We start from the raw sequence: 14,256 nt of genomic DNA on the forward strand, positions 1-14,256 counted from the left end.
CCACATAGGTTTTGGAAGTAGCTATGAAGTTCAGGCGAAAGCTCCTTCATACAGGTTCAGTCTCCTGTAAACAATTTTCCACGTTGTTCTTTTAGTAAAGAAAGAAAAAACTAAATTAAAATAGAGAAAAGGGGGGGGTGCTGTCTATGACGAGGCCTATCGAGTAGCCAGTATATATACATATATATAGATATAGATATATATATATATATATTCATATAACTATATAATTTAATTATAATATATAATATATACAAATATCTATAATATATATATAAATATATATATAATATATATATATAATATATATAAGATATAATTTATATATATATATATATATATATAATATATATATTAATATTATATATACATAAATTGTGTGTAAATGCCCAAGTCACGTTTATTTCGGTTAATTATATATTCATTATTTATGAACCAGGATGGAAAGGAGAAAAAAATATAAGCTAGTCTGAGACCTTTTCATGTTCATTCTACCCTTCCAAGGAAAAAGGTTAAATAAACAAGCAGGGATCTCACACTTGTTCGTTTATTTTCTTTCTCCTCTACATTCATGCGAGTATTTATATACTATATGTATGTATTATATATAGTATATATATGCATATATATATATATATATATATATATATATATATATATATATATATATATATATAATATATATATATATATATATATATATATACAACGCGCGTGCATGAATCTGTAAACAGGGAAAGCAGCTCAAAATATGCAATGTGTCTATTACTGAAGCAACAGATGACGCCGAAGCGTTTCGACCGTGCACAGAGAAAAGCACGGAAGCAAAAAAGAAAAAAAAAGAAAAAGAAATGGTGATGTGAAGGCCGAAATAAAGCAGTACCGAAACAGCTACTCAGAATACATTTTTTTTTCCCCCAAACGTGCATGTAAATACAAATGAATGTATGCATGTGAGTACGTCTGTTCAACTGCGAGTGTGTGTGTGTGTGTGTGTGTGTGTGTGTGTGAGTGTGCGTGCGTATGAGCAAGCCCTGCACTGCCACGAGAAGCAGAGGAGCTACCGCTGATGTCTGGCCCGGGATCAATAACCCATTGCACGAGTTACCCTTCCCCTGTTGCTAGTGGCTCCTGCTCCTGGGCGGGGGAGGGGTAGGGCAGGGCACACACGCACGCACTCGGGAAGAGAGAGAGAGAGAGAGAGAGAGAGAGAGAGAGAGATAATTCAATGACAAACATGTATATACATAGGCAGGTCGAGTAACATGATAATTAAATGCCTAATACCAAAAAGAGTGGGAGAGAGAGTGACTAAAAATAACGTGATAATTAAATATCTTATGTTAAAGAGAGAGAGAGAGCAGAGAGAGAGGGGGGAGAAGGGGGAGAGAGAGAGAGAGAGAGAGAGAGAGAGAGAGAGAGATTGTTATTAAATTTTCAGTATCAGTATCAAAAGAAGAAACAAAAAAGAACTTGAAAATTAGATAATTCGATTACTAACATATATATATATATATATATATATATATATATATATATATATATATATATATATATATATATATATATATATATATATATATATATATAAGTTTAATTACGATGCTCTCTCTATGTATGTAAATATATATACATATTTACATACAAATACATACGCACGCGTATATATATATATATATATATATATATATAGATATATATATATATATACATATATATATATATATATAGATATATATATAGATATATATAAGAGAGAGAGAGAGAGAGAGAGAGCTTGGAACGGATGTCAGTCGAGATACGTCAAATGAAACGATCACGACATCGTGTGGCTCGCGCCTCCCCCCCTCCCCCCAACCCCCAACCCCCGACACCCCTCGCTTCCATATCCAAAACCTCATAAACTATTTTCAAACATCTCCGGATAAGTGAGACGGAAGGGAAAATAAGGACAGACTGGTAGGAGAGGGAGAGAAGGGGGCTACATGTGAAGGGAAACTGGGGGGAGGGAAGGGAGAGAAGAAGGGGGGGAGGCGGGGGGGGGGGGGGGGGGGGGGGGGGGGGGGGGGGGGGGGGGGGGGGGGTAGGGGTTCGACACACTCACTCTCGTTTATCATGTATCTCTGGGGAAAATAAAGGGGAGACGCGATCTTAGACCTAAAGGTAAGTGGCCTATACGCCATCCCGGTGGAACTCTCATAATTCAATACTGCTAAAACTTTACCGATACGGATGGAAATGTACAGACACAGGTACAGGAAAGAGAGCTTGAACTTCTCCAAAAGCGGATGTTGCTATACCGTTTCGGTATAGCAAAAATGATACGGCATCTCATCTTCTGTACATAAATACCAAAAAGGTACTGTGGTAAGGTCATTGAAACATTCGGAAAATACAGAAAGTACAGTCTTGAGAAAAAAATTGAGGTTTTGCATTCTACAGACGAGGAAGTCAGTCAATTGACCTTCAGGAAGCAAGTGTTGAGATTAGGCTTGAAGACCCTTGACAGGTAGCGATCAATCTCAGGGGACCAGCGCAACACTCCAGACTCAAACAAACGGAAAACGCTTCAGAGCGACTCTCAATCCTACCAATAAACTTCATACGGGAAAAAGACGACCGTCCTTTAAAAGTTCCACAAGTTCTAGATTAAATTAAAAGTTTAATTTAATATTGAAATATAAAAATTGGGGTCTGAGTTCCGGTTCAAGGGAAGATGAGGAGAGGCCGCAGCTGGAAATGAAAGGAGGAGGAGGAGGAGGAGGAGGAGGGGACGCTGTGGGCTAAATTTTCACCTTCAAAATATTTAAAGAGCGATCCACTCTCCAAATACATTGACAATAATGTGTTTGAGACCAGAAAATGAATGGGCACAGCCATTAAGCACGGAAATACACACTAAATATAAGCATATTTCAGTACACGCTGAATATATTTTATGCACAGACATCGTTTGTGATGATGTCGGATACATGTGTGCTCATACATGCACAGTTCACACGTGTTGCAACAGCTTAATATCACTGTCTAAACCCATATGAATGACCTTTGTCATGATTTCAGTCGTAATTCCTACTGACGCAGACAGGGTCATCAGCGAATCCAAACCTCCAAGCTGACTAAGCCTACTATACTCTGTTTTTTTCCATCTGTCCATCCGCCTGTGGTGTTTGCGTATGGTAACACTGCGTCCCGCGCTTTAGATAGTTACGCTGTGTACCTATGTAAAAGGTTATCTGGGTGTACATTTGTAACTGAAAAGTGTTTTAATAATTTACTGTATGCGAATTATACCGTTAATATTCGAAATAGAATATTATTATTATTGTTGAATGTAAGCTGAATGTAACTATCTGAAGCCCGGGACGCAGTTTTACCATACGCAAACACCCTAGGCGGGTGGACAGATGGAAAAAAACCGAGTATAGTTACCCAAAGACTTCGCGTCGTTTTAATGGTATTTCTTAAACAGCAGGAAACTGTCATATTCACTAAAGACTTTAAAAAGAAATGGAAAATTAAATCTTGGACTCAAATCTTTAGTTCTGATCCACACCCAAATCTAATCGATTGTTCCCTGGAACGCAGTCACAATGACAAAAAACGAAAAATCGTTTATTGCATTTTACTGAATGTTGCTACCAATAAGAAAGAGACAGGCAAATGAGAAAAAAATGAAACTTACCTCAGTTAATAAGATTTATGTTGCATTTAATCAGTAAAGTTTCATGAAAGTGAGGAACATGAGTTTCCATTCTGTCTACACTAAACTGTGCGGTTCATCCTGCATGCAAAGTAAAGATGTGGTGTTCATTCACTTCTTAAAACGACAAACACTTTATATCGTTTTTACAAAATAAGTAAATGCTTCCAAAAAGATCAAGTTGGAGTCTGGTATTCTGATCTGGAAGGATTCACTTCATTGTTTCTCTTCCATATGAACAATGCACAAATCACAACAAACTTTTCGAATACGTACTTTTATTTATCAGTATCTTGATGATAAACAAAAGACATTCCCGGAATTAAAAGCTAGCAGGACGATTTTGACTAATAACACTCAATCACGACATGTTCAAATAATTTTGTTACTTAAAACATGAGAAGCTCTGCACTCTTGGTGGTCATCATCTTGAAGACTAGTAAACTTCGTATCTTCATTCAACTTCTATGCCTTTGCTTGAGCTCCGCAAATACAAAAAAATGTAGAATTCATTGCACAACAGTAAATTCTACCTTATAATATGAGCCTGTATGTTTTCAATTCATCGGTTTTCAAAATTAGTTCTTGAGCTTCACGGGTCCAAAAATACACGATCTCTACAGTGTAAATAAAAACTACTGCTTTCTGTTTAAACATTTTATGAATATTTCCTAAGATTTCCTTTTCCTGTTTAACTGAGTTTATTGTCTTGCTTTATGTCTATAAATCTGACGACTAAAGCATTTATTTAACGAATCTGCAACTGTGATTTATGCATAATGTATCCCTAAACTACTGGTTCATTTTCACGATTGTACACATTTTTTTCGTGAAGTTCATCAGTAAGCAAATTCTTATCACTTTCGTGGTGTATCTTAACCAACGGCCGCCTTTAACTGTCATTCACTTGAAGCTGCCTTCTCTCTGAGTGTGGATGATCTACTGGGCCAATTCTTTCATCTCAAGTTCTGAAGGCTTCATTTAACCGAAAAACATTGAAAACAAGACTTTCCTCAATGACTGAATGCAAGACACACTCACGAGACGTCTTACCGTTCCCTAACAAGACGGAGCCTTGAGCAAAACACACCAACTTCTATGTAGCCCTCGTCCTGAAATGGCTGGCAGACGGCGCTTCTCACATTAAATGGTTTCCCTAACTGATGGCAATATCATGCCATAGTAAATGGTTCCTATTTAATGGGAGTATCAGATCCAACAAAAGGTCTCCCAGTTTAATGGGGCATTAAATAGGACGGCACCATTGGCGGAAATGGGGTTCTCAATGGCTATTATGCCGCGGAAACATCTCCACGATCTCAAATTTAAAAATATTCAGACATTGTCGCTCGTCATAAGATTGACTTATTTACGAAATCAGTGACTTCTTAACACTATTCACATCAGAACGGAAGAGGGAAAAAAAGAAAGGGTTGGTGTGGGGGGGAGGAGGAAGAAGTGAAAACAGCACGCAAATAAACACGTATCTTTAATAAAAAGTCACATATCGATCGGTTTCTCTTAGCAATTCATCCGTGCGAGCGCTTAAAGGTACAGTGCCAACCCATGTTCCTCCTCTTGTGCCCCCTGGTCATGTGGAAGGCATATTCGGCGCGTTCGACCTCCACACAATACAATACGAAACGAACAATATAGAATGAAACAAAAACATTATTTTAGTACGTAACATGAAAAGCAAGGATAATATAATGACGCTGTGGACTTTCAAAGGCTCTGGCAGGACACTTATATTTTACTTTGAAATAACAAAGATCCTGCCTTTTTGGAAAATTAAGTTTTTATATTATTCCATTCAATGTCAAAAATATAATTTCCGTTATGTTTTCGACACTGGGGGACACGAAGATATATGTATGTATGTATGTATGTAGGTGTATTTATGGATGTATATAATATATATATTATATATATAATATATATATATATATATCTATAATATATATATATATAGATATATATATATAATATAAATATTATCATATATTAATATATAAATATTAATATATATTATATATTATATTACCCCATGGTCACTTTTACAAATCTTGCTGAAACGTCCAAAGAGATCTGGCTGAGTTTTTTGTTTTCTTTCCACAAATAGCCTAAGAGTTAAAAAAAAAAAAAAAAAAAAAAAAAAGTTATCGTGCATGCAACTTACAAGCAAAGTCCTTACTGCTGGAACCAAGGCCCCTATGCTTTTTGTTAAGATATGTAGATAAAAAGGGTAAATAGATAATGCAGAAAACTGAAAACAGCAAACAACGACACCAAAAGCGGCCCCCTCCGCTCCAAACCGCCCTCGAGACAAGACAGAGTAGCGCGGAGACGTTCTTAAGTCCTCTTATTCCTCTTTCTTCTCTCCAATAATCCCAACACCTTTTCTCCCTTAGAATTAATCCTCGAGATTCCCTTCTCAAATAAATCCTTCAATCCCCTGTCATTTCCCCTATAACTTACTCCTCATCCAACCCCTACCCCCACCCCCCTTCCCCCTTTTTACTCACAAGAATGCCTGGCAGACAATTCGCGCGCTCCTGCGTATCATCCTCTACCCTCTATGCATTTCTTCCCCCTGCCCTTGTCTTCATAACCTAGAAACTTCCCGGCTCTTCCTCTTCATCCTCTAGTAATTTCCCGACCCCTTTGCCCTTTTCTCCATGTATCTCCTTTCCCTTTCCTTTCCCCCCTCTCTCTCTCTCTCTCTCCTCTCTCTCTCTCTCGTCTCCTCCTCTCTCTCTCTCTCTCTCTCCTGTCATTTCCTCCCACCACCACCCCTTCGCCGAGTAATTTCTATAACCTCATACTCCGACGAAGCCCTTTCCAACCGAAAACAATAACTTTCGCATCATTAAGCCCTTTGCAGTTTGCAGCGAAGGGTCTCACTACAGCCATTAGCTGTAATTCTGAGACACGCATCCCCCGGTCTAGCTTCTCTCTCTCTCTACCTCTCTCTCTCGATGATAAACAAGCATCGTAAAACCATCCGCCGGAATTCTAAGGGTCTCGAGTCTCCCCCAACCAATTAAATGGGAATTTTATTTCTCAATTAAGACATCCAAAGGGCTAAGCCTACGTAGATCGATCCGGATGATGGGGCGCTTCACGAAAACCGGTTGGTCCTGAAGGTAATTAACGGACTGTAAGTTGCACTTCAAAGGGAGGAAGATGAAACAAGCTCCCAAATGAAGGATTGGTTTTAAAACCTCTCTCTCCCGGGAAGGTTCGATTTTGCGCCCGTCTCTGATAACAACATTTTCATATCCACGTCTGTGAGACAATTTTCAAATGGCATAGGTTTTGTGACATTCAAAAATACAAACAAGGAACAGGTGCACTACACAAATGTTAGAGCTAGAAACGCTGATATAAGATTTCCATAATGATAAATATAATTAAAACGAGAAATTTCGATGAACACAATCTGGTGAAATCTATAAGAGCTATACTCGGTTTTTTCCATCTGTCCACCCGCCTGTGATGCGCGTGCATGGTAACACTGCGTCCCGGGCTTTAAATAGTTACGCTATGTGTAAGTTTTAGGTAAAGAAAAGGATATCTGGGTGCAAATGTACACCCCCAGATATCCTTTTATTTACCTAAAACTTACACAGCGAAACTATTTAAAGCCCGGGACGCAGTGTTACCATACACGGGTACCACAGGCAGGTGGACAGATGGAAAAAAACCGGGTATAGACATCCTCAGAGACATACCAACAAGTTATAATGTCTTTTTTGGATCTTCTTGTGCTAAATAGTTGGCTTTACTCGTTCAAAATTTCTTCCCTTCTGGAGCTTTCTGACCAAAGTCTCAGTTCTGTTTATCATGACCTTCGCGTCAACTGACCAATTACCTCAAATAAATTTGACTAAGAAATTTTTACATGATATGAAAGTGGGTCCACTCTTTACAGACTATATCTTCATCATTTAGGTCATAAACATAGTTCCTCGTTGGACGAGTGGTTTTCGCGCTCGGCTACCAATCGGGTGGTCCGAAGTTCGATTCTCGGCTCGCCCAACGCGGAATCAGAGGAATTTATTTCTGGTGATAGAAATTCATTTCTCGATATAATGTGGCTGGGATCCCACAATAAGCTGTTGCTAGGCGACCAATTGGTTCCTAGCCACGTAAACATATCTAATCCTTCCGGCCGGCTCTAGGAGACAGAAGGTCATAAACATCAACAAACAATATATACTTAAAAGCTTATGCATATATAGCAGACAACTGGCACTAATAATGAGTTAAAATGTCTTATTAATGTAATATGATCGGGCGAGTACATCCAGCCAGACACTATAGGCAGAAGAGGGCACTTGAGTGACCGATACATCTGGGACCCAATTTAGCGGAAGAGCTATTGCGGTGACCAGAGGGTACTACGACCGGGCTTCCTCGAGTATCATGTAATTACCTTCGTTAACAAGTCTGAAACCGTCAAGCTTTCCGGGAGATGGATTGACCGAAGGGGACACCACAGGACAGGGAGGGATAATATTATGCTTTCCATTTTATCTCCAGGACAACTACGGTCTTTGTTCTGTCGCCAGGAAATAACACAGTTTTTACGTGAAACAAGAAAAAATTCGCCGGGGTTTCTTCGGCGCAATCGAGTTTTCTGTACAGCGTATAATCGAAGCCACCTAAAATACATCTATCTTTCGGTGGTCTCGATATAACGCCCCTCAAACTTTAACCACGGCCCGGTGGTGGTCTGTGCCTGAGGGCTGCAATTTGGGATGTTTGATGATTGGAGGATGGATGATCAAAATACTAATTTGCAGCTCTTAGCCTCGGTAGTTTTTAAGGTCTGAGGGCGCACAAAAAAAAAGTGCGTACGGACAGACGAAGCAATCTCAATAGCTTTCGTTTACAGAAAACTAAAGAAAAAAAGTCATAATTAGCCACACTCGCACTACGCCGCACGTGTAAAGCTGGTTTCACTTAAGGTAGATCCTTGGGTGAGTCCTGTGCCTACGAGACCTTTGTTTGGCGGTCGCTGATTGGTTGGGAGCTGCCTTCCTACCTTACCAACCAATCAAGCGGTCGCCAAACAAACGTCTCGTAGGCATAGAGCTCATTCAAGAATCTACCTTAACTGAATCAGTTGATAGTTATCAGTGACAAAGAAATCATGTACGAGTGCATATACTATTACACGTGTATGAGACAAGACCAGGGAGCAGAGCGTAATATTCAAGCCAGATTATCTTCGTTCTTATTCCCACCGTAACGGGTTTCCCCAGATACTAAAGGTAATAATAGTTCCCTTGTTTGAGTAATTTACGAACACAGGAAACATATAAGGGAATGAATACATTAAAGTATTATAATAAATGAATAAATGAATGTTTGTGGGGGGGGGGGGGGGTAATTTCCCATCTCCGTGATCACTTAGCAAAACTGGTAAATTAAAAAACAATAAGTAACGCATGTAAATTCAGGACAGAGATTCAATTACACATTGCAATATATCCTGACGAGCCTGACATTCCTTGGATTATGCATCTTGGATATAATTAAACCCCAAGTCCTCCTCCTCCTCCTCCCCCTCCTACTCCTCTCTCTCTCTCTCTCTCTCTCTCTCTCTCTCTCTCTCTCTCATTCCCTCTTCCGGCTTCCGTCTCATCTTCCCTTCCACTACAATTGCATATTGTGGGTTCCGATACTGAGGCCAAACAAAGCTGACTGGCCTTTTTATCTCTTGTTGTCAAAGCTGAGAGCAAAATGTTATTCTTATTTTTCGCTTCTTTTTATACATACGTATATACATACCTAGACACACATATGTATATATTCACACAGATATGTGTGTGTACGTATTATATATATATATATATATATATATATATATATATATATATATATATAATATATATATATATATATATATCAAGTATAAAAGGCCCATTAAAACACTCTGGTTTAAAGCTAAGGACTATATTTCGGTGGACTTACTTCCACCCTTGTCAAACAGTGAATGACAGAAGGAGTTTCATTAGCGAAGTATATAGTGGGAGATATGTTAACTGAATGGAAAATTTTTAGTTGATGACAAGTTCGTCGTCTCGTGGTCTCCAACCAAGGAAGAAAAGAACTCAGGGGCTACACTGACGCGCCTTAAACCACACGTCTTCCGTGGTTCGAGCCCACGAGGCGACGAATTTATCAACTAAAAAATTCCTCTTAGGTTAACATATATGAAAATACATTATTTCCGATGTAGAGCGAGTTGGATATTAAAGGACAATTGTAATTAAATGTTTATATTATGTAAGTATATATACGTATACATATATATAGACATGTGTGTGTATGTGTGTTTGCTTGTTATATAACAGTATTATAAGGATATAAAACCCACAATACAATAAAGATAGGCATAGCATTCAGGGTACTTCGCTGGTTTGACGCCGACAGACTCCTCCCCAATACATCCCAGGTGCAAGCCATTGAGGGTTCAAATCAATCATTCTTGATCGTCTCTCACGACAAGATCAGCAAGCAGGCCGCTGTCTATAATCCCCTTTCCAAATCGCTACTTTCCACCTGTACACAGAATCCATTTCCTGGGGTCCCGGTGATCACCGGACAGCAGCAGCAGTCGAAATACCTGGTCTGCCATTTTTAATTAGTTTTTATGAACAAACATACATATAGAACATACATGCATGCATGCATGCGTACATACATACAGACACTCATGTATATTACAAATATAGTGATATATATATATATATATTAATATAATATATATATATATTATATATATGTATATAAATATATATATATTATATATATATAATATTATTAATCTATATATATATATATATTATATATATATATATATATATTATATATAGATATATAATAGATATATATAAGAGATGTATCCACAGGGCCAAAAAGAAAAGAAGCTGAAATTCCTTTTAGCTCAAAACAGTTTTGTTTATTAACTAGCGCACAAAATTGCAGTACAATTCAAAGTAAAATATAAGAAACAGAAAAATAGAAATGAGCAGTTAGATAAACATTGGTCATTGAAATACAGGAAAGTCAGTAGCTATAACAACCTATTTAAAATGACTTATAACCAGTTCGAAAGTTTCAAAACAAAAATATCTGTTAAAACAATTCATCTCCATGAAAAAGGAAGACTAAAACCTATATATATATATATATATATATATATATATATATATATATATATATAAATATATATATATATATATATATATATATGTGTGTGTGTGTGTGTGTGTGTGTGTGTGTGTGTGTGTATATATATGTATGTATATATATACATATATATAGTATCTAAGTATATAGACTATATATATATATATATAATATATATATATATATATAATATATATATATATATAGATATAATTATATCTGATATAATTTGAACTTCTAAGTCGAACAACGGTGACACAACTTCCAACCACTGGGCTTCCGTACGATGAAAATAAAATCATAATAATAAAAAGCTTTGGTGTGAAAAGCCCCGCCCGCAAAGCCACTCCGATAGCAATCCTCTGTCTGAAACCCAACGTTACGTACCAAAGTAATCTTCAAAATGACCCAATGAAATTCTTTTCTCTGAAATAATACATGGCAATTGCCTTAGCTGCTTTCTTCTCCCAAACCCCTGACTCACGCTCCCAACCCCTCATCCACCCTCAGAAAAAAGAAGAGAGAGAGAGAGAGAGAGAGAGAGAGAGAGAGAGAGAGAGAGGAACGGGTCAAAACAGACCATATAAAAAGCAGCGCATGTGAGCTTGCGCACGTGGGTGAGCATGCGTACGAAAGAAAAGAGGGGGAGAGTAAAAAAGTTAAAACAATAATTATAAAAGGTGCAAGTTAGCATGAGCCCCTACGAGGCGAGAGAGAGAGAGAGAGAGAGAGAGAGAGAGAAGATTTCCATACAAAAGGCCTCTTTTGAAAAGGGAGGGCTGGCTATTCGGGAAAGCAAACAGCGCTCTTCAGTTTCAATTATGCATTAGGCGAGTGCAAGGGAAGCAAGTTGTTCTACGTGTGAATTTGAATTGCAAGATAATGAAGTAGAGGAATATGCATTTGCTCTTTGCGTCTTTGGAAGAAGAGACGGAGAGGGAATAAAGGTAATTGAAATAGCGATATCTGTCATCAACATTTTCTGTCTCTCTCTCTCTCTCTCTCTCTCTCTCTCTCTCTCTCTCTCTCTTTCTCTCTAACTTAACCCTTAGATAATTCATTCATTGCTAAATGTGATAATATAATATATATATATAGATATATATAGATAAAAATATATATATATCTATATATATATATATATAATATTATATATATATATATATATATATATATATATATATCAAGCTCCCATATTATACTCCCATTTTAAAATAAATCTAAGTATATCGCTACATTTCATCTTTATAATGTGAAATAAACATTGCATGGAAAGTATACCAAAGATTAAAAGAACCAAACACTTATATATTGGTCATAATTTGTCCTGTTGTCTGTTGAAACTGTTTATGATCCTCCCTGAGCAACTGTCACACGTGGCGATAATTAATCATAATAATAATAATAATAATAATAATACAATTTGAAGGAAGGCCCTCTTTCAAACAAGTATTATTGAAAGTTATTACTGCATCAGCTTCATTTAACTTGTAAAAAGCCTTCTCCATTTTTCTAATAATTGCTTTCTCTCTGCTATTACAACTGGCGAGTATTGCGCCGATATGATTCGTCAGGAGGAGTCAATTTCAGGGATATTGCTCAAAAATTTATTTATCACAGTAAATCAATAAATAGACCTAGATATAAGTTGTAACAGCAGAGAGAAAGCAACTATTACAAAAATAGAGAAGACTATTTACAAGTTAAAATGCAGCTGATGCAGCAATATCTTTCAATAATAATAATAATAATAATAATAATAATAATAATAATAATAATAATAATAATTTAATGATTTATCTTTTCAATATATGTACATATACATAAATGTGGATTTGTGTCTCCAATAATATAATAATAATAATAATAATAATAATAATAATAATAATAATAATAATAACAGTCAAATAGGAGGACTGAGATAGAAAAAAACTATGATTGCTATTATTATTATCATTATATTTCCTAAAGTCAGACCAAGACGCCTCTATTCTGTTCTATCGACAGTACATGTTTAAACAAAGAAAAAAATATGAGTATAAGCAGGTTTCTATATGTGTTAAATTAATATTATTATTTTTCGTAGGCAACAACTACATTTTTTTTTATTTCTTCTTCAATGGCTGCTGACACTGGTGCTACGGATTCTTGATTGTTTTAAATTATTGTCAATACTGTTTAAATATACGTATAAGGCGAATTTGACGCTTAAACATGTGTGTTCTGTTTTTGGAATGATCGTGCTAATCATGTTTCTTTTGCTGATTATCATTTTGAACTAACTCTGTTGTATAATATGAATTCTATGGACCCGATAAAAATTATTATTTTTTTGTCTATCACAGTCATCTTATTCGACTGGGTGGTTTTTATAGTGTGGGGTTCCGGGTTGCATCCTGTCTCCTTCGGAGTCCACAACTTTTCTCACTATGCGCGCTGTTTCTGGTAGCAAACTCTTCTGCATGAGTCCTGGAGCTACTTCGGCATCTAATTTTTCCAGGTTCCTTTTCCAGGTTCCTTTTCAGGGAACTTGGATTGTGCCTAGTGTTCCTATGATTATGGGTACAATATCCGCTGGCATATCCCATATCCTTCTTATTTCTATTTTCAGGTCTTGATACTTATTATTATTATTATTAATTACTATAATTACTAAACCCAGAAATTCAAGACAAAAAATTAAAATTATTTACTGAATGACAGAATAATCAGATGAAAAAAAATGAAAAACAGAGGATAACTAAAAGCAAGCTGAGATACTTAAGAGTCATTTAATCACGAGTTTTAAAAACTGTCCCCTGGAAAATATAATATTATCTCGAGAGGCGACAAAGCATTAAATCGAGCAAGCATTTTTATCGCCGGGGAAAAAAAAAACAAAGGGGGGGGGGGCAGGGAAGGGTAGGGAGAGGGTGAGGGGGCTTATGAAAGATCAAAGCCGTGCAGACCGGCGAGAATAATGCTATAAAAGAAAGCGATGAGGGCGGAACAATTTGCAATTAACCTTCCTAATAACGACAAATGGCGACTCTGCTCTCTCTCTCTCTCTCTCTCTCTCTCTCTCTTCCTTGACCCTTTTCCTCTTACTGCCTTTCCCAAGTCGCTATAGCCTCCTTAACCCTTTCCCCCCCTCAAGGACAGACCAGCCACCCACCCAGCCCGCCCCGCATGGCTCCCCTCGGACCTTAACCTGATTGAAGGCGACATAGGATTAAAAACAAGAGAGCGATGTTTCACGGGGGAAAGGTGAAAATAGATTGGAAAAAGGAGAGAGAGAGAGAGAGAGAGAGAGAGAGAGAGAGAGAGAGAGGTCATGGAATACGAAATGAGAAAGAAGAGGACCGGATAAA

Source organism: Macrobrachium nipponense, chromosome 27 (assembly GCF_015104395.2).
Source record: "Macrobrachium nipponense isolate FS-2020 chromosome 27, ASM1510439v2, whole genome shotgun sequence".
Lineage (NCBI taxonomy): Eukaryota > Metazoa > Arthropoda > Malacostraca > Decapoda > Palaemonidae > Macrobrachium > Macrobrachium nipponense.